Raw genomic sequence first — 21,525 nt, 5'->3', positions numbered from 1 at the left:
CCACTTTAAGGCTGTAATATACTCCATTTAATGAAGCTACTGTAATTTATTTAGGAAGTCCACTATTGAGAGAGGGGGTTAAATAAACTTTTTATTTCTGAACAGTTTTAGATTTACAGAAAAATATGAATATAGTACAGAGAGTTCCTATAGACCTCATACCCAGTTTCCTTTATTACTAACATCTTACATTAGTGTGGTACATTTATTATAATCAATAACCTATATTGATACATCGTTATTTAACTAAAGCCCATACTTTATTCAAATTTCCTAAGTTTTACCTACTGTCCTTTTTCTGTTCCAAGGTCCCTTCCAGGTACATTTTACATTTAGTTGTCATGTCTCCTTATGCCTCTCTTGGCTGGGACAGTTTTTCAGACTTTCCTTGTTTTTGATAACCTTGACAGTTTTGAGTAGTACTCATCATGTATTTTGTAGAACGTTTCTCAGTTGGGATTTGTCTGATGTTTTTCTCATGATTAGACTGGAGGTATATGTTTTAGGAGGAAGACCTACAGAGGTAAACTGCCATTTTCATTACATCATATCAAAGGGCCCACAGTATCAATATGACTTATCACAATTGATGTTAACCTTGATCACCTGGCTAGGATAGTGTTTGCACATTTCTCCACTGTAAAGTGACTCTTCTTTTTTTTTTTTGAGACACGGTCTCGCTCTGTCACCCAGGCTGGAGTGCAGTGACGCGATCTCGGCTCACTGCAACCTCTGCCTCCCAGGTTGAAGCGATTCTTCTAAGTGACTCTTCTTATTCCCTTTCCACACTGACCGCTTTGGAAGAATGTCACTATGTGTGGCCCACACCTAAAGAGTGGGAGTTTTGCTTCCCTTCTTGAGGACAGGGTATCTACAAACATTATTTTAACTTCTACTGCATTGGAGATTTGTCTCTTCTCCCCGAATTATTTATCTATTTAGTCATTAATATCAGTACTATCTAATACTACTTTATTTGCTTATTCAAACTGGTCTTGTTTTAGCCACTGGGAGCTCTTCGATTTGACGCCTGCATTCCTTTGACATACTCCTATCACTGTGAATTGAATATTTGTTTGTGCCTTCCTTACCTTCTGGCACTACAAGATGCTACAGGTTTATCTTGTATATTACCTACCCTAGTCCCAGAATCAGCAGTCTATTAGTTTTTGACACTTGGATCATTTCTAGTTTTTTTTTTTCACTGTTTCTAGACAAGACTTCAATGAACATCCTTGAGAACATATAAATGGATGTATCTATCTGATGATTTCATTTGAGCTATAAATGGGCAGAAACTGGAACTTAGACAAGGCTGATGATAGGATTTAGACCAAACCTCCCTCTGTCTAGCAGGTTCATTTGCATTTAAGACTGGGATTCGTGGGCCGGGCATGGTGGCTCACGTCTGTAATCCCAGCACTTTAGGAAACCAAGGCGGGAGGATCACTTGAGGTCAGGAGTTCGAGATCAGCCTGGCCAACATGGTGAAACCCCATCTCTACTAAAAATACAAAAATTAGCTGAGGTGGCACATGCCTGTAGTCCCAGCTACTCTGGAGGCTGAGGCACAAGAATCACTTGAACCTGGGAGGTGGAGATTGCAGTGAGCCGAGATCGCACCACTGAGCTCCAGCCTGGGTAACAGAGCACGACTCTGTTCCAAATTTTTTAAAAAAGAAAAAGACTGGGATTCATGAGGTGAGTGCAATGGGTGATATCGCCCTCTTTATAAATCTATTTGCATCTAAGATGAGACTTTGAAGGTCTGAACATAAAAACAGGTTTTAGTTGACCATACCAAATACTGGTGAGGATGTAGAGCAAACAAATTCTCATACAATGCTGGCAGGAATGCAAAATGGTAAAGCCACTTTGGAAAACAGTTTGTCAGTTTCTATAAAGTTAAATATATACACTTTCCATTTGATTGGCAATTCAAGTCTCAGATATTTATTCAAGGCAAAAAGAAAATGTCCACCAAAACATGAGTACACAAATATCATAGCAGCCTTATTTGTGACAGCCCTAATACTAGAGCCACTCAAATGTCCATCAACAGGAGAATGGGTGAACAAATTTCAGTATATCTGGACAATAGAATACTACTCAGCAATGAAAAGGAATGAACTATCAATACGTGCAACAACATAGAAGAATCTCAAAAAATATGCTGAGTGAAAAACAGCCAGACACGAAAGAGAACATTTAACATGATGTCATTTATAGAAAATTCTAGAACTGGTAAAACTAATCTATTGAGACAGAAAACAAATCAATGCCTGGGATGCAGTGAGGTTGATGGGGAGATTGAGCACAAAGGGACTTAAGGGGACTTTTGGGGAAGATGGGAATGTTCTGTATCTTGAATGTAGTAGTGGTTAAATGGATTTATACATTTGTTAAAACTCTTTGAACTGTACAGTTAAAATGGGTGAATTTTATTGTGTGTAAATTACAGCTCAATAAAGTTGATTAAAAGAAAGCAGCAACAACAACAAAACTGAGTCCAGATTGCAAAAGAACCCTCAGGACAGAGGAGTAAGCCTGGAAGAATGCACTCACTCTGGGCAGGTGTTTTCAAGGAAGTAGGGGTGGGGTTCTTCTGTCTCTCTTCCCCACCCTTCCCAACCCAGAGAGTCTGATTCTGAGATGTGCCACTCCCCACCCCTCTACTCACTGCTGAAGAAGAGACAAGCTCCCTCAGGCTGAATCAGACCCAGGTGCAAGGCTTGAGGCTGGGAGATAAGGTAGATTCCAGACACACCTGGTGTACCCCCCTTTACTCCACAGCCCTGAGTCTGGAGGTGCCTTGTGGACATGTCTGCTTGTTGGGGTACACGGAAAAGGCTGTAGCATGTTGAGATCCAGGCAACTTTGTTACAGAACGCTCTCCCTGGCAGAACTTGACAAAATTTGGGGGTCCTCACTGCCTGTACAAAAGGGCAGAGGTTGAAACCAAGGCCACTTGTGGCCTGAAGCTGCCTCTGCAAGGGGTGAGCTAAGCTCTTGGCACGACCAGCAACATGATAGCTCAAAGAGGCAGCAGCACTTGTGGCTGTGGAGGCCAGCAGGTGCAGGTGGCATGGTGGGAACCACTCCTTGGAGGCTGCCAGGGAGACCAGGGGATGTGGAATCTGGTCTCAAGGGACATGACTGAATGTCTCCCTCCACCTCCTGGCAGCAGTGCAGAGCAATGACAGGGACAAACTTACGGAAGCTTCCAGAGGAACCTTGGCAGTGTGAAAGCGTGGGAAATTTGTAAAAGAGTAGACCTGCTGCCAGCCAAGCCGATGAGGGTTCAGAGTCTTGGGATTTGAGGTATTTATGTAACATAAGCTCATTCGTTCTTTGATGAATCTTTGTTGCCGGCTTACAATGTGCTGGGTGCTATTTTAGTCACTGGACATAAAGCAGGGGCAAAACAGAAAAATCCCTGCTATCAGGGGACTCACCTTCTATGACAGTTACAGCCTATCATTTCACCTGGAGGCAAGTACTTTGAAGAAAGACAAAAAAGGGAGTAGGGGGAGAAGCACTGTAGCTGGGGTGGTCAGGGCTCCTCTGCAGAGGTAACACTTGAGTGCGGCCCTTTGTACCTATGGGTTGGGGAAGCCTGAAACATATGAGTTATGGGATAAATTCCTAGCAGTGCAATTTCTGGGTCAAAGAGCATAAATATTTTAAGGTTTTGATAAATATTGCTAAATTTTTTTCCAGAAAGTTTCCTAGGTTGTCTATTTAAAGAACCAGGAGAAATGCCATGTTTTAGGGGTGCTCCAGAGTGTTAAAAAAGTAAATAAAAGTAAATGGGGAGAGGGGCATCTCCTTTTCCAAGTGCTGTGTCAGAAGGGACAGTTGAAGTCCACTTCCCACTCATGTCAGGCCTAAGATTTTAGCTAGACATCCTAGTAGCTGAAACATGAGCCAGAAGCTCATCAGCTCATTAGCTCTATGCCGTTTTGGACAACCTGGCCCAAGTCTCTGTAAGCCTCGGTTTTCTCATCTGCAAAAATGGGCCTTCTAATAATGCTTAGCTCAGAGGGTTGTATGAGGATTAAACAAGATGATACATGGGAAGTGCTTCGCAGAGCACTCGGCACACAGTGAGTGCTGTGATTTTTGTTCTGCAAAGTCAGCAGTACTTGGGACTCAGAAGCAGCTCCAGCACAGGAGTGGTGTGCTCCCGCGTGGACACAGAGAAGGAGAGGCTTGCTCCATGTCTGCTTCTAGACGTCAATCCCTGCAGCTTGACAGTTGCCGCTAAGATCTTCTACCTGGCCGAGGTTCCCTACCCGAGTATGAGTGAACCAGATGTTAAAAGACCCCAACGTTAAAGGATCCCGAAAGTGTATGTGTGTGTGTGTATAATAAACATATTTAGGCCGGGTGCGGTGGCTCAGGCCTGTAATCCCCACACTTTGGGAGGCTGAGATGGGAAGGTCACTTGAGGCCAGGAGTTTGAGACTGGCCTTGGCAACATGGTGAAACCCCTTCTCTACTAAAAATACAAAAGTTAGCTGGGCGTGGTGTTCCCAGCTTCTTCAGAGGCTGAGGCTTGAGAATTGCTTGAACCCAGGAGGCAGAGGTTTCAGTGAGCCAAGATTGTACCAGCCCATATATATATATATATATATATATATATGTGTATATATATGTATATGTATATGTATATGGTATGTGGGCTGGGCACAGTAGCTTACACCTGTAGTCCCAGCTACTTGGGAGGCTGAGGTGGGAGGATTGCTTGATCCCAGGAGGTTGAGGCTACAGTGAGCTATGACTGCACCACCATACTCTAGCCTGGGTGACAGAGTAAGCCCCTGTCTCTAAAGGTAAATAAATAAATAAATAAATAAAAATAAGGACAAGGATGGGGGGGCAGATCACCTGAGGTTAAGAGTTTAAGACCAGCCTGGCTAACATGATGAAACACTATCTCTGCTAGAAATACAAGAGTTAGCCCAGTGTCGTGACAGGCACCTGTCATCCCAGTTACTTGAGAGGCTGAGGCAGGAGAATCGCTTGAACCTGGGTGATGGAGGTTGCAGTGAACTGTGATCACACCACTTCACTTCAGCCTAGGCAACAGAGCAAGACTCTGTCTCAAAAAAAAAAAAAAGTACATGTATAGACCTATAAATACATATGTATGTGAATTTATTTTCTCCTAGGAAGGATTTTTCTGCCCTTCCCTAAGTGAAACCAACTGAGCAGAGTTGGCTCAAACTTCTCAAAAAACAATTCATCTCTACACTTAGACCAAATCTGGAATATTGCAACCCCAAAGTATACGTGTGTGTGTGTGAAAAGTCACAAAGGATTTGGAACACAGTCAGAGTGAAACCACCACAAGCCTAAACACATTTCAGCTACAGATGTGGCAAGTTTTGCTTTGGTTTTTGGTTCTGAGGTTTGATTGGGTTTTTTTTTTTTTCGGAGATAGGATCTCACTCTGTTGCCCATACTGGAGTACAGTGATGTGATCATGGCTCATTGCAGCCTGGATCTCCTGGGCTCAACCATCCTCCCACTGCAGCCTCTCATGTAGCTGGATCTACAGACATGAGCCACCCTACTGGGCTGATTTTTTGTAGAGACCGCGTCTCGCTTGGTTGTCCAGGCTGGTCTCGAACTCCTGTGATGTGTGGCAAGCTTTGATTGCTCACTTGCATCCTTTTAAAAACTAAAATGCATAGAACTTTTCTTTTACCTGACACTCGGACATGAAATATTCTGCTGCTGCTCTGTACACATACTCTGCATTGCACACATCAACTTCTCATATCTACTCTTATTTCTAGCAGGCCCAAGACCTCCGGACCCAGCAATCACACCTGGCAGATCTTTAAACTTTCAACTTAACACCGAAACATGTCCCGTCCCCTCATGCTCCTGCCTACCCCTCCCACCTCAGGTCCAGGCGTCTAGAGCGAGGACACGCTCATCTGGAAGGCTGGTCTGAGTTGTCAGTGAGAGCAAGGATCCCCAAATGCTGATCTCTGAACCAAGTTTCCATCCATCCCTGGTGAGATAAGCCAAGTCAGAACAATACAGTTTTCTGTAAAGCTAAATAAATGCATTTCACTTTTAACTCAAATTGTATCCTCTTTATTTTTTATTTCTTTTGTGGGAAATGTAGTGAAAATAGACTGAGATTAGTTGTGTTATTATTTTTTTTTTTACTGTTCTTACTTGGCAAAATAAAAAGTTGGCAAACTTAGACTCCTCGAAATGTTATTTTGAGATTTTCGTAGTCTACAAATTCCAAAAGTCTGAGAAACATCCAACAAAGCAGCCGAGTGCATGAACTGAAGGAAACCCGTACACACTGAGCCCTGCCGTGTGCCTGTCGCTATGCCGTGCTCATGCAAGCTGTTTCATTTCATGCTTACAGCAATTCTCCCTTCCAGCAATCAGATTTCCGTTTGATGAGTACGGAAAGTGAGGTTTCTGGAGGTTAAGAGACGTGCCCAAAGTCACTCAGCTAGGAAGGGGCAGTGAAGAGGCTGGGATTTGAACCCAGGCTGCCTGAAACTAGACACATTACCACTCCTCCACCCCCACAATGCCTCTTCCTAAATTACCCCACACAACAGGAGATCCAGGAAAACATCTACACTGAAGCATGTGCAGCGCTTTATTCAGAAGTCACCAGGAATAAATACATTCATAGATCAAGAACAATCCTTCCACCACAAACGCTAGAGACAGGGAGACAGAGAGAAAGGGAGAGACAGACAGAGAGAGAGACGGAGGGATGAACCATGGTATGTTGTGGTCCATGCACTTTCAATAGACATAATGGCTGAAATGATGAAGGTGTTAAATGCCGAAAAACTCAGGCACAAGCTGATTCATGATGCGGGGGGGTGGGTCCTGGGCACATTAGCTGCCCTCTTCAGACACTGAGTCCCCGGAACAGGAACTGGACGTGGCACTAGCTGCCTCGTTACCAGACAAATGTACAGAAAGTGGCAGCTGAGGGAAAAACAAGAGTGATTAAGGGATGGAAGGATCCATGAGTGAAGATGAAGAAATAATTACGCACAGCTTGGCTAACTCATAAATCAAGGACGATCATTCCATCTACAAACACCAGCAAGGTGAAAAGAATCAAAGAGAAAGATGGGCTATTTAACGTGCATTTGGAAGTAAAACAATGGCTGGAATTAAGAGAGTGCTAAAAGCGGGGAGTCAGGACAAGCGGGATTCACTGTGAAAAATCACCTCCCTAGGGGAAGGGGCCGGAACCCCGGGGGGGCTTGAGACACCAATGAGATTGGACAAAACATCAGAAGAGGCGCAGTGGGGAGGAGGCTGGCTCTGGTCCCCGTGGGAGGATGAGACGTGACCTGCCTTCCTCTTACTGCTTCCTCACCTCACTCTCCCTCCTCCCCTTCACCTCACAAAGACAGGATGGCAATTTGAGCCGGGAAACAGTGTCAACAAATATTGCAGGGTGTCATAGCATAAAGCCTGGCTGGGTTTGATTTGGGGCCGTGGCAGAGGAGTGCTAATCACTCCCAAGAAACCAGTCCCACGACAGAACCATCCTGGGGACACAGCAACCCCTCACCGCTTCTCCCCAGAAACCCTGCAAGGGATCAGGTGGTCCAAGCTTATTTATCCATAACCAGCGGTCAGAGGATTAACTGCTGGGATGAGCATAGCGCCCCTTCACTGCAGGCAAGATGGGGGGCAGAGTTTTGGCCTCTTCAGCCAGTGGAATCATCTTCTGCCTGTGCTCCTACAGTGCCTTTTTGGGAATCCCTGAAGATGCCTTCTGGGCTCTGTTGCCCAGGAGAGGATAGAAGACCAGGGTTTCTATTGGCTTTCCACTGGGATCAAAATACTTTGCCCGAACTGTGAAGAATGGATTCTTGTCCTGAAACACCTCACTGAGGGGAGACAAGAGGCCAAAGTTTCAAATGTAGATTTAAGAAGATCATAGTGCTTAGAAGGGGATTTGAATGGAGCAGGTGAATGGTAGCTGCTTCTTGTGAAGGCACTGAACCCCGCGGAAAAAAAAAAAAAAAAAGCTGCAGATAGGTGGAAAAACACAAGCTGGTATTAGAGACAATCTTGTATTATAAGCCCACCAGGACCTAATTCCAAGTTTCTCACATTGTCATGCACATTACTGGCGCTCCACAAAGGTTCATCATCAATCATGCAATGAAATAAACAAGAATAATGTGGGAAATAGAAAGGCTCGATAAAGAATGGGAGACAAAGTGAAAGCAAAGAACTGAATCAAGCACAAGGCATAAATTATAAGCTTATTGAGGGCAGGGAACCTGCAAATTCTGCAAATTCTGCAGAATTTTCTCCCCTCGGAGCTCCAAGCATTTAAGGGATAAGTGGCGCTAGCTAAAAAGTCAAGCATTTTAAAATAGTGACAACCCCCATGAGGTGTGTTTCAGCCCTTTTTCCATTTCTCTCCTTGGTCTCTTAGTGATATTTTTTCCCCTCATAAAACAGGCAGTCCAAGTTTTTAGTCTGACATGCTTCTCAGAACTGCCTGTTGGCTTTAAATGAGCTAAAGGGAAGTAATATAATACTGCTGGTTTGGAACATTATGTCCAGCCATTGACGATGCAGCCAAGTGGCCTGAGTGGAGAGTGCTTGAACCCCGGGCTCTTCATCTCGGGCCAACCTTCTCACACTTGCATTCATTTACTGGACCAGTAGACATCAAGCACAGAGTGTGAGCAAGTCACAGTGCTGACTTTTGGAGGAGGCCACAGCACACTAGAAACAGAGGCCCTTGAGGGCAAGAGGGCTGCAGTGTTCATTTGGGCCTACCCTTCAGTATCTACTCAGGAAGAGAAGGATTGCAAGCCACCATTTAGACTAAATCATCTTACTTAGTCTAAATGAAGGCTCAGAAATGAAGTGAGCGTCAGGGTTCAGAGAGAGGAGAAAGACGGCACCAGTCCACAGGATGAGGGAGCGCACCCCAGGGCAGGAAAGGAAAGGCCGTACAGGAAGGACTAAGGAACCCAAAACAAGTCACATTATTTCATTGATTAATCACCCACACACACACGTGCATGCACATGCAGAAGACTCAAGGATAAAAGATCTAATCCCAGACTTCTAGGGTTATTATCTGCACACAAGGACACAGAAAAATGTGAACACATCTATCAAGCAATGTGGTTGTTACAGTAATGGTAATGAGAGGGATCATGGATGATTTTGAGAATGAGCTGTGGACTAGAGATAATGGTACTTGTGTCCACATTAATTTCCTGATTTTGACAACTGTAGTGTACTTCTTTTTTGTTGTTGTTTTTTGAGACAGAGTCTCACTCCATTGCCCAGGCTAGAGTGCAATGGCATGATCTTGGCTCACCACAACCTCCGCCTCCCGGGTCCAAGCAATTCTCCTGCCTCAGTCTCCCAAGTAGCAGGGATTATGGGCGCCCACCACCACGCCTGGCTAATTTTTGTATTTTTCATAGAGACAGGGTTTCACCATGTTGGCCAGGCTAGTCTTGAACTCCTGACCTCAAGTGATCCACCTAGCTCGGCCTCCCAAAGTGCTGGGATTACAGGCATGAGCCACCACACCCGGCCTGTAGTGTACTTCTGTTAAGATAATTTTCTGATTTTAGGATATATACACTGAACTAGTTCAGAGTTTTTAAGAATTTTTTTTAAAGGTATGTATGCAATATCTGTAGAGCACAGAGGATGAAAGACTGATTCCAAGGCGGGGGAGGAGGAAAGGAGAGGAAGACAGGACAATCTCATCAGGGATTTTATTTCAGTAAAACGTAAAAGACAGAGGAGTTCATGAGAAGAAGAGGGGTTGAAGACAGAAAAGGTCACAACACGAGCAAAGGTACGGCCCGAAGGTAAAAGCAGGAAGGGGCGGGGCTGGCCTGGGAAACATTAGAGTCAGGCCCACCTAGAATTTTCAATGTGTGAGGAGGAGTGTGGATAAAAACACCAATGGGACAAGACTTTGAAGGGACTTCAGCATGTGTGAGGCAGGCCTTGGCATTGCAAAGACGAAAAGAAATTCCTCAGTAAACACAATTCTTACCTGCAAAACCACCACTGTCTATCTTTTGCATATGCATGACATGCATGTAAAAAAAAAAAGGCTTAAGAACATTTTGGAAAAAAAAAATGTAATCAGTGTCAACTAAGCCAAGAAGAGCTCAGAATTGGGTTGGGTAAACTCAGCTCCACAAATGTTTATGAGTGACTGCCCTGTGCAAACATCGTGCTAGGCCCTAGGGATAGAGGGACAAAAAGATGTGGATCCTGCCCTCAAGGTAGATCATAGCAATCAGGAGGAGCTTCTCAGACAAAATGAGTTTTGAGCAGGAGAAGAGGGATATGACTGACAATCAGCCAGGTCTCCAGGGGCTTGGCCTCTTCAAGCCTACCATTGAACTGTTGGGACTGTGTGTGGCCTCCACTGTAGCTAGTACTCAGACATCAGAGCGCTGATGTTAGAAGCAAAGGCCAGAATGGAAAGGCTACTGGGTGACCAGCAGAGGGAAAAGGGCCTTCTATGTTATAGATAATTAACCTGTGCTTAGCAACAGTGACAAATCCATTAGAGGCATGTCAAAAAATAAAATTGGTCAAGAAAATGAGAGTTTAATCTCATTCATTCACATTAGTGCAAAAATCCTAGAAATCGGGCTGGGCACAGTGGCTCATGCCTGTCATCCCAGCACTTTGGGAGGTAGAGGAGGGCAGATCACTTGAGGTCAGGAGTTCAAGACCAGCCTGGCCAACATGATGAAACCCCATCTCTACTAAAAATACAAAAATTAGCTGGGTGTGGTGGTGCACACCTGTAATCCCAGCTACTCGGGAGGCTGAGGCAAGAGAATCACTTGAACCTGGGAGGCAGAAGTTGCAGTGAGCCATGATCACGCCACTGCACTCCACCTGGGTGACAGAGTGAGACTCCATCTAAAAAAAAAAAAAAAAAATTGCTTAGAAACTGAATTCAGGAGTGTATAAAAAAAGATAATACTGATCATAATAATCATGATCAAGTTGGGTTAATCTTAGGTTTGTAAGGGTGATTTAGCAATAGAAAAGCTATTAATATAATTAACCATATTCATAGATCAAGAAAAAAAATCATATAATTAAAAAGATGCAGGAAAAAAAGCATTTGCTAAAATTTACCACCAATTCATAATGAAACTTCCTATCTCATAAAGAGTTTTTACCAAAAAAATTACATCAAACATCATTCTTCAAGGTGAAATGTTAGAAGTATCCCTTTTAAAATCAGAAACCAGACAAAAATGTCTACATCAACACTTCTTTCCAACATCGTACTTGAGGTCCTATCCAGTACAATAAGAGAAGAAAAGTAAAATGTGTACGTTTTGGAAAGGAAGAAACAAGACTGATATTATTACAGAGAATATAATTGTTTACTTAGAAAACACAAAAGACTTTATAAAGTGCTGGAGTTATTATAATTTTTAAAAGTTTAATGAGGACAGTGGATAATACAAATCAACTGAATTTCTATACTCCAGGGATAGACATTTTGAATGCATAACTTTAAAAGACACCAGTTATAAAAGCAACCAAAATTAAGGAATAAGCATGATGTAAGACATGGAAGACCTTTATAAAGAAAAAAATTAACTTTATTGAAAGACATGAAAAAAAAATTAAGTAAATGGTCTGATGAGCCACGTTCATGGATAAAATGTGATGGTATGAAAATAACATTGCCAAGTATGGTGGCTCATGCCCATAATCTTAGCATTTTGGGAGGCCAAGGTGAGAGGACCTTCTGAGCCCAGGAATTCAAGATTAGTCTGGGCAACATGGTTAAATCCCATCTCTACAAAAATCACAAAAATTAGCTGGGTGTGGTGCTGCATGTCAGTAGTCCCAGCTACCCAGGAGGCTGAGGTGGGAGGATCACTTGAGCTCAGGAGGCAGAGGTTGGAGTGAGCCATAATTGTGCCACTGCACTCCAGCCTGTATGTCAGAGCAAGACCCTGTCACAGAAAGAAAGAGAAGAAAGAAAGAAAGAAAGAAAGAAAGAAAGAAAGAAAGAAAGAAAGAAAGAGAAGAAAGAAAGAAAGAAAGAAAGAGAGAGAGAGAGAGAGAGAGAGAGAAAGAAAGAAAGAGAGAAAGAAAGAGAGAAAGAGAGGAAGGAAGGAAGGAAGGAAGGAAGGAAGGAAGGAAGGAAGGAAGGAAGGAAGGAAGGAGGGAGGGAGGGAGGGCGGGAGGGAGGGAGGGAAGGAAGGAAGGAAGGAAGGAAAGGGAAAGGAAAGGGAAAGGAAAGGAAAAGAAAAGAAAGAAATGATGTCAATTCTCTTCAAATTGATCTAGAGTCAACTGAACTCTAGTTAATATCTCAAGAGAGTTTTCAATGAACTTGGCAAGCAGCTAATTCTAAAATGTATATGGAAAGATGGAGTCCCAAGAGTAACCAAATATTCATGTATGAAAACATAATATAAAGTCACAGTAAGTCATAGAGTGTGGTATAGGTACAGGGACAAACACATTGACAAACGGAATTGAACAAAATCCCCCAAAGCAGATCTGCACATATATAAAAACCTGATTTATGACAGAGATGGCATCACAGACCACAGGAAAAGGATAGATTATCTAATAAGTGGCGCCCACAATTTGTTATTCACATGGGGGGAAGATAGATCTCTATATCATACCATCTCCAAAAGTAAGTTCTGTGTAAATTAAAAGCAAAATATACAAGGCAAAACTTTAAAACTGTCAGAGAAAATTGGAATTCCTTTATGATGTTTGACACGGAAAGATTTTCTATGCAAGGTACAAAATGTACTAGCCATAAAATAAAAAACTGATATAGCATATTAAAAATAAGAACTTCTTTCAAAATACATCTTCGAGAAAGTGAGAAGGCAAACCACACAATGGGAGAAGGTATCTGGAATGTATGTAACTGACAAATGAATATAAAATCAACTTCTCCTATAGCCGTCTGCCTGCACATCTCATCTCTTTCAGGATCTTTACTCAAATGTCATATTTTTCAGAAAACCTTTCCTGACCACTGTTCAAAAATTACAAAGCTCACCACCACTCCCTGCACTGCCTATTGCCCTTCCTGCCTTTTTCTTTTTATTAGACAGAGTCTTGCTCTGTTGCCCAGGCTGGAGTGCAGTGGCACGATTTCAGCTCACTGCAGTCTCCACTTCCTGCGTTCAAGCAATTCTCTTGCCTCAGCCTCCTGAGTGGCTGGGACTACAGGCATATGCCACTATGCCTGGCTAATTCTGGTATTTTTAGTAGAGTTTCACCATATTGGTCAGTCTGGTCTTGAACTCTTGACCTCAAGTGATCTGCCCTCCTCAGCCTCCCAAAGTGTTGGGATCACAGGCATGAGCCACCATGCCCGGCTCTCACCTTATTTTTAACCTCAACATTTATCATTGCCATACATACTACCTATTTAACTAAATGATTTGATTGCCTGCCTCCTGCTGTCCCCAATAGACTATAAACTTTGAAATGAGACCAGGAATTTTGGTGTATTTTGCTTGCTGCATACATAATACACAAAAGTGCCTGGTACATAGGTGCCCAGTAAATATTTGTTGATTAAACAAACTCTTACAAATCAATAATAAAATACCAACAGCCCAGTAGAAAAATGAGCAAAAGATTTAAACAGGCATTTCACAAAATAAAAAAACACAACTAGTCAATAAACATATAAAAAGATGCTCAAGTTTATTAATAATCAGGGAAATGCAAATAAGACCAAAACTAGATACTATTTTACACCCACCAGATTGGCAAACATTAAGAATTCTGACAGTTCTAAGTATTGGCAAGGATGAAGAGCAAAGGAAATTCTTAATATACCTGCTATTGGGAGTATAAAATTGAAGAGCCTCTTTGGAAAACAATTTGGGATTATCTTGTAAAGGTAAACATGTGCCTAGCCTATACACCAGTTGATCTGTTCTTAAATGTACAACCTGAAGCAGCGCTACTCAAAGTATGGTCCTGGTGCTGACATGTGAATAATCTGTTAGAAATACAGAAAGTTAGAGTAAGCATGTAAAAAAGTTCATAGCAACTTGATACTGACACACTATATTTATTTGTTTAGACATTTAAAAAATCATAGTGAAATATCCATAATATAAAATTGACCATTTTAACCATTTTAAGCATACAATTTGGTGACATTAAGTACATTCACATTGTCGGGCAACCATCACCACCATGCATCGCTAGAACTTTATCTTTCCAAACTGAAATTACATACTGATTTGGTTTAGCTGTGTCCCCACCCAAATCTCATCTTGAACTGCAGCTCCCGTAATCCCCACATGTTGTGGGAGGGACCCAGTGGAGGTAATTGAATCATGGGGGGCAGTTTCTCCATGCTGTTCTCGTGATAGTGAGTGAGTTCTCACGAGATCTGCTGGTTTTATAAAGGGCTTCCCCCACACCCCCGCCCCCGCCCCCAGCTTCACTCAGAGCTTTTCTTTGCTGCTGTTGTGTGAAGAAGGATGTGTTTGCTTCTCCTTCCGCCATGATTGTAAATTTCCTGACGCCTCCCCAACCATGCTCAACTGTGAGTCAATTAATCTTCTTTCCTTTATAAATTACGCCGTCTCGGGTATGTCTTTATCAGCAGCGTAAGAACAGACTGATACTTGTACTAACAATTTCCCATTCTCCCAGCCCCTATCAGCAACCATTCTACTTTCTGTCTTTATGATCTTGACTACTCTAAGTACTCATGTAAGTGGAATAATATAGTTTTGTCCCTTTGTGACTCGTTGATTTCACTTGGCCTCATGTCCTCAAGGTTCATTCACGTTGTAGCATGTGTGAGAATTTACTTCCTTTCGAAGGGTGAGTAATACTGTTTTGTATGTTTCTACCACATTTTGTTTATCCATTCATCCATCAGTGGACTTTTGGGTTGCTTCCATATTTTGTCTTTTTTTTTTTTTTTTTTTTTTTGAGACAGAGTCTCGCTCTGTGGCCCAGGCTGGAGTACAGTGGCGCCATCTGGGCTCACTGCAAGCTCCGCCTCCTGGATAGCTGGGACTACAGGCGCCCGCCACCACGCCCGGCTAATTTTTTTTTTTTTTTTTTTTTTCAGTAGAGACGGGGTTTCGCTGTGGTCTCTATCTCCTGACCTTGTGATCCGCCCGCCTCGGCCTCCCAAAAGTGCTGGGATTACAGGCGTGAGCCTCTGCGCCTGGCTATATTTTGTCTTTTGTGAAAAACTGCCACACTGTATTCATTGGATTATAATTTATGCTTGTTGAATATAATAATTAAAAATTCGGGTTTATATTTTGTATGTCTTTGAATTCTTAAAATTTCATTTTCCAAGTAGTTAATTTTTGTTGTATTTTTACAAAAGTATCTGTGACAGATTGGAAAAAATTTTAAAACTCACATAAGTAGTTTAAGAAGCACCACCCTAGAGCAAGGGCTTTCAAACTTTTCTATGAACTATAGTAAGAAAATTTCATTAGCCGGGCGTGTTGGCGTGCACCTGTAATCCCAGCTACTCGGGAGGCTGAGGCAAGAGAATTGCTTGCACCTGGGAGGCAGAGGTTTCGGTGAGCTGAGATCGTGCCATTGCACTCCAGCTCTGGGCAACACAGCAATACTCCATCTCCGAGAAAAAAAAAAAAAGAAAGAAAGAAAAAGAAAATCCCTTCACATCATAACCCAGGATACACAAAACGTACCTGAAAAAGAAGTTTCATGGAGATACTTAGAAAGGAACTCAGTTTATACATGAAAGGAATTCAGTTTCTGCTGTTTCTTTCTTTTTTTGAAGCATTGATTGAATCTGTCAAATTGATTTTATGACCCACTAAAGGCCATGAATCCCAATTGGAAAACCAGTGCTGTTGAGAAAATCTTGCACATATGTTTCAGGAGCTATGTACAAGAATGTTCCCAGTAGCATTGCTGATAAAGGCAAACACACACACACACACACACACACACGCACACAAACAACCCAAACATTCACTGATAGAAGACTACATAAATTGTGATATATTTACTTAATAGAATATTACAGGGGCCCAATCAATGTTTATTGAATGAATTCATAAACAGCTGTGAAAATGAAGTACAGCTACACTGGGCAATTTGGAAGAATCTTAGAGATACAATGTGAAATGCAAAAAGTAAGTCACAGCCGGCTCTATACTGAAGGAAACCATTTTTATAAATCTAAAAAAAGTAAGCCAAACTAAACACTCTATTGTTTAGGGTCACATATGTGTGATAAAACTATCCTAAAAAGCAAGGAAATGATAAACGCAAAATCCAGGACAGCTGTTACTTCTGGGAGGTAGGCAGGGGGTGGGATTAGGGAGGAATTCACAGGTAGCCAACAGAATTGGAAATGTTATTAAGTTGGGCAGTTTATAAATGTTCATTTTATTATGTATGCTTTGTACTTAGGTATATGTTGTATATTCTCTTTTCTCTATCAAGCACTTTTTAAAGATAGAAATGTACTTGATGAAATTGGAGGACAGAATTCTACGCACATTGAGCATGCCACCTCACTCTTTCATGGATATATCAAAATGTCAATACAATAGCTCCTCCCACACCAAGCTTCTTCCAAGACTGTGAGAAAATAGCTGATAAGCATTTGAGGGTCTGGTTGAGAAGCGTATCAAGACAAGGTTTCACATTTCCCCTTACGGCGTACCTGCCCCAGTCTCCTCCTTAGATCCATACCATCAACTCCACCCCAAACCCCAGCTGCTTCCAACAGCCACAGAATGTTCCCCTGCCTCCCTGATTGCCAATTGCTTTTAGAAATCTGGGTGGGGAACATCACACACCGGGACCTGTTGTGGGGTGGGGGGAGGGAGGAGGGGGATAGCATTAGGAGATATACCTAATGTAAATGATGAGTTAATGGGTGCAGCACACCAACATGGCACACGTATACACACATATGTAACAAACCTGCATATTGTGCACATGTACCCTGGAACATAAAGTATAATGAAAAAAAAAAAAAAAAAAGAAATCTGGATGGTGGACCTGGGGTGACCAGAGTCCCTCAGACTACAAACCCCTCAAGCACAGGGGCCAAGCCTTATTCTTGTCTGTATTTAGTTTTCTTTTCTTTTCTCTTTCTTTCTTTTTTTTTTTTTTTTTTTTTTTTGAGACAGAGTTTCACTCTTGTTGCCCAGGCTGGAGTGCAATGGCGTGATCTCGGCTCACTGCAACCTGTGCCTTCCAGGTTCAAGCAATTCTCCTGCCTCGGCCTCCCAAGTAGCTGGGATTACAGGCGCCCTCCACCATGCCGGGCTAATTTTTTGTATTTTTAGTAAAGATGCAGTTTCACCATGTTGGCCAGGCTGATCTTGAACTCCTGACCTCAGGCGATCCACCCGCCTCGTCTTCCCAAAGTGCTGGGATTACAGGTGTGAGCCACATGCCCGGCCTCTTCTCTGTATTTCTAATCTTCAGCCCCGTGCCTGCACAGGGCAGGTGTTCTATAGTTGTTTTCCATATGAACAAAGGAAGCACTTAAGGAAGGAGTAAGTGACTAATCCCTAATACTAAGATGCTCCACTGTTTGTCATTGTGGATGTATGGGATTATTTCAGGCTGTTCTGACTCATGATCAAGCCTGAGACAGAGTGATGGGCCAGCTTCCCAAAAGGTGTTTATGAATCGAAAATGTGAGAGAGAAGGTAAGATGAAGTCACAGGTAAACGTGTGGAAGCAATAGACTCAAAAATAAAAATTAGAAATCTTGGCAATTTTTAAAGTTCAACCGGACTTACCAGTAAGTTGGCGATTATTATCTTTTTATCCCCACATTTTTTTTTTTTTTTTGAGACAGGGTCTCACTCTGTCACCCAAGTTGGAGTGCAGTGGCGTGATCACGGCTCACTGTAGCCTCCACCTCCCAGGCTCAACTGATCCTCCCACCTTGGCCTTCCAAGCAGCTGGGACCACAGCTGGGCACAGGCCCCCATGCCAAGCTCATTTTTTATTTTTAAATTTTTGTAGAGATGGGATCTCACTATGTTGCCTAGGCTGGTCTCGAACTTCTGGGCCCAAGCGATCCTCCTACCTGGCCCTTCCAAATTGCTGAGATTACAGTTGTGAGCCACTGTGTTTGGCTCCCACTTTGATTTTTATCATAGTGCATCACAGGGTATCCTGAGCAGAGCATGGTGGTTAGTGGTGTGAGATACGGAGACAGCGTCTGGGTTTGAATCCTGGTTCTTCCGCTTACTAGATGTTATGGAATGAATGCGTGCATCCCTCCAAAATTCCTATGCTGAAATCCTAACCCTCAATGTGATGGTGTTAAGAGGTGGAGCCTGTGGGTGATAATTAGGTCAGGAGGGTAGAGCCCTGGTGATTGGATTGGTGACCTTATGAAAGCAACGCAGAGAGCTCCCTTGCTGAATATCCACCACTCAAGGATACAAGAAGAAGTAGGCAGTCTGAAGCCCAAAAGAGGCTCCCACAAGCCCCTGCCCATGCCGACAGCCTGATCTCAGACTTCCAGCCCGCAGAACTCGGAGAAATTAATGTCTGTTTATACGCCATCCACCTTACAGTATTTTGTTATAACAGTTTAAGCTGACCAAAATACTGGGTAACCTTGGGCAAATTACTTAACCTCTCTGAACCTCAGTTTTCCCATAACACCTACCTAACAAGAATTGCAGTGACAATAAATAATTGAGTTGATCTTCATATAGAGAACGGTGCCTGGCACACAGCATTACCACATCGGCGTTTTTAAATAAAATCCTTACCTAGATGGACAAATACTCACCCGTGTACCCATGTGCCCTCCTGTGTTCATGTATTAGTTGTCACGTGGTTGCTTACACTTCCACTGGGGGAAAGCAATTTCTGCTGCCTTTTCCATAGTAAACCCTTGAATGCTTTCATCTCAATGAAGCTTTGCTATAGGGTCCTTTGTGGGGCATGCTTGAAGTCCTGTTGTCCATGTTGGTGTCTCCTAAGATGATTGCCTTTAACATGCTTGGATTCCTGACATTCTTCCCTCAGCATGCCTAGCCCAGCATTCTCTCTTTGCTATTCTCATTGTCTCTGCTTCCTCCCCCATCGCAGACTGTTGCTGCAGCCTCCTAACAGACTTCCCTGCCTCCAGTCTCTGCCACCAGTTGTTCATCCACAGTCCCGGGACACATAAAACTCTTCCTCCAGCAACACTGTGAACATCATTCTCACCCACCCCCTGCTACTCAGAACCCTCCACTCCCCTCATCACTGTGCAGAAAGTAGTGTTCAAATTCCTTAGCTTGACTATTCAGACCCCCATAGTTGGCCTTAGCCTCACAATCTCACTTTACCTCCCTTGACTTGTCTTTCAAAACTTTTTTTTTTTTTTTGCAGTCTAGTCATTGCCTCAACACCAGTCATGCCTACTCCCACCCAGACAACATCATCTCCTCTCCAAGCCCAAAATGCTTCCCGCCATGCCTTTGAGGCTGAGGTCTGGGAAGAAGACTCTAAGAAGAGAGAAAAGGGCACCAGTATGGAGACCCTAGAATATAAAAAAGCAGACTTAGCCTGTCTAACATGTTCCTTGACTTGGCCATGATCCCAGGAATGGAGGAAGAATCTTCCTTTTCCTCCTTCTCCTAGAGAGGCATCAGAGCATGGGCCCTGGCTCTGTTACTCTCTGGCTGGGGAAGTTACTTACCTACTCCGTGTCTCAGTTTTACTTATCTCTAAAAGGGGTAGAGTAACAGTACTCGCTGGAGTGGAGCGTGGTTATGCCTCCCAGACTCTCCTTCAGGACCAGGTTACTTATTCACCCAGCTGCAAGGAGTGTTAGCTATGGACTGCTCACAATGGAGTCTTTTCTAGGAATTGCCCTCAACCGAAGGAAGCTGCATTGCCCAAGATGAGATGCCCTCGCTGGGTCGTCCTGCATCCAATGACAAGTTAGTGGGGCGTACGAAGGCCGGGTCTCCTCATCTTGATTGGACAACTCCAAAGGACCATCCCAGTTTCTGATCTCCCTGTAGAATCTCCTGAAGCCTCTGTTGTGACTGCATCAGAGCCCGACTTCTCTCTCTACCCAATCCAGGCTTCTTTCCTTCTCACAGGTGTTGTTCCCAAAACTCAATAAACTGCCTACATGCAAATCTCTGCTTCCAAGTCTGTTTCCCAGGAAACCTGACCTACAACAGCAGTTATTTGGCCTAAGACAGCAGTCTCAAAAATGGGATTTGGGAGCTGTACTGCTCACTGGCTGACTGCTTCTGAGGACCCCATTACGAACAGTAGGTGGAACAGTGGGAGCCCCCAGCATGCGGTTAGGGTGCAGTTGCTAACACTTTCACTGGTGATGAGCTGGCATGGGACACAGGTAGATGTTAATGTACTAGGGGCTGCAGCACATCAAGCACTTGAGAGGTTCTGGATAAATAGCATTTGTAAAGACTGTAAAATGAAATGGCTGTTGCTGGGGGTGGTGGGTGCATAGTTTAATTGGAGAAAGACAATGAAAGGCCCAGAATGATTGATTAGTGATATAAGGCAAAGTGTAAGCGCTTGAGGATATCTTTGGTAGTGTATAAAGAGACTGATCTCCTGTACTGGACGGCAGAGAAAACTAAAGATCAGGCCCAGAACTTAAATTATAAAAGCGATGAGACTCCAAAGAAGATTGAATTCTCAATTGCAGCAGATCTGCTATGCCAAGGTCAGGGACCTGATCGGAAAGAATGGGACCCTGAGACCCTCATGAAGATGCAGGCAAGGTATCGGTTGAAAGCATCTGCTTTTAAGCTCATGTACATCGCTGTTGCAGGCCTTAAATCTGCTTCCAAGCTCCTTCCTACAGTTGCTGATAGACCTTGGTAAGTCACTGTGTGTTCTGAGCGTCCTTGCAACATAGCAGGTAGTGATGAGAGACAGACAGAGAGAGAGAGAGGGAAACAGAGAGAGACCCTAAATGGAAGCCATAGTCTTTTTGTACCCCAATCTTGGAAGCGCCATTCCATCACATCTGCCATTTTCTATTCATTAAAAAGGAGCCACCAAGTCCAGTCCACACACAAAGGGAGAAGAATATCTAGGAAGTGAATGTCAGGAAGCAGTTATCGTTGGGGATCACCTTAGAGGCTGCCTACCACAACCTCATAGACCTTTCCAGGTTCTGGAAAGGGCGTGTGGCACACTTGAGAATATTATTCCAACCCATTTACTTAATGACAAGGAAAGTTGTCACTAAGAGGGCCCAGGGCAAGAAAGGGCTCCGCAACAGGTGTAAGCTGTAGTGCAAGTGGCTCTGTGGCATCTATGGTGGGAAAAGACTTGGGTCATATACTTTGTGGGCAAAGAAAAGTGGCCTGAGGTAAGAATATATACAGAATCATAGGCAGGAGTTCTTGGCTTGATTTGTGGGTCAAGGGTCTGGAAAGAGAAAGATTGGGAAATTATGGACAAGGTGATCTGGGAAAGAGGTAGGTGGATGAATCTATGGGACTGTGCACAGGTGTGAAGATC

The 21,525-nt window shown here is 43.3% G+C and overlaps 1 long non-coding RNA gene across 1 annotated transcript; it reads left to right on the top strand.

The window, feature by feature from the left end:
* The first annotated feature begins 14,517 nt into the window (after positions 1 to 14,517).
* LOC119624254 (uncharacterized) lies at positions 14,518 to 20,159 on the top strand. The gene is made up of 3 exons (XR_005240254.2): positions 14,518 to 14,587; positions 17,625 to 17,728; positions 19,402 to 20,159. It is a non-coding gene; the product is annotated as an uncharacterized lncRNA (long non-coding RNA).
* Positions 20,160 to 21,525: the final 1,366 nt, after the last annotated feature.

The sequence above is a fragment of the Chlorocebus sabaeus genome, chromosome 1, assembly GCF_047675955.1.
Source record: "Chlorocebus sabaeus isolate Y175 chromosome 1, mChlSab1.0.hap1, whole genome shotgun sequence".
Taxonomy (NCBI): Eukaryota; Metazoa; Chordata; class Mammalia; order Primates; family Cercopithecidae; genus Chlorocebus; species Chlorocebus sabaeus.
The sequence above is the reverse complement of the archived record's forward strand: the minus strand, read 5'-3'. Positions and strand labels throughout refer to the sequence as shown.